Genomic DNA, 437 nt, shown 5'->3' with positions numbered 1-437 from the left:
ATTATTTCGGATAGTTTTTTAGGGTTTTCTAAAGAAACATTCGCCTTTCAAAAGGTCTATTTTCGAAAATTACGTCAGATATACTTATTTCGTTGTGTATCGTTTCCGGGGTGACAACGGGTGTTTGTGTAACTCTGTAGCACACCCAGTACCTTGAAAATATTTTTCCAACATCCCAATATCACCCCCATAACGTTAGATTTGTCAAAGTAGCACATACGGATTCTCGCGCATGCACAGTGGTACTTATTCTGCGCATAGGCCGAAAGTAGGCTATGTTATGGTAGGTTATAAGTTATTTCGCCTTAGCGTAGAAAGCATTATTTAGGATAGTTTTTTAGGGTTTTCTAAAGAAACATTCGCCTTTCAAAAGGTCTGTTTTCGAAAATTACGTCAGATATACTTATATTTCGTTGTGTATCGTTTCCGGGGTGACA

Source organism: Odontomachus brunneus, unplaced genomic scaffold (genome assembly GCF_010583005.1).
Source record: "Odontomachus brunneus isolate Ranch 3 - 2012 unplaced genomic scaffold, Obru_v1 Obru_scaffold_126, whole genome shotgun sequence".
Classification (NCBI taxonomy): domain Eukaryota; kingdom Metazoa; phylum Arthropoda; class Insecta; order Hymenoptera; family Formicidae; genus Odontomachus; species Odontomachus brunneus.
This window is presented reverse-complemented; position numbering follows the sequence as displayed.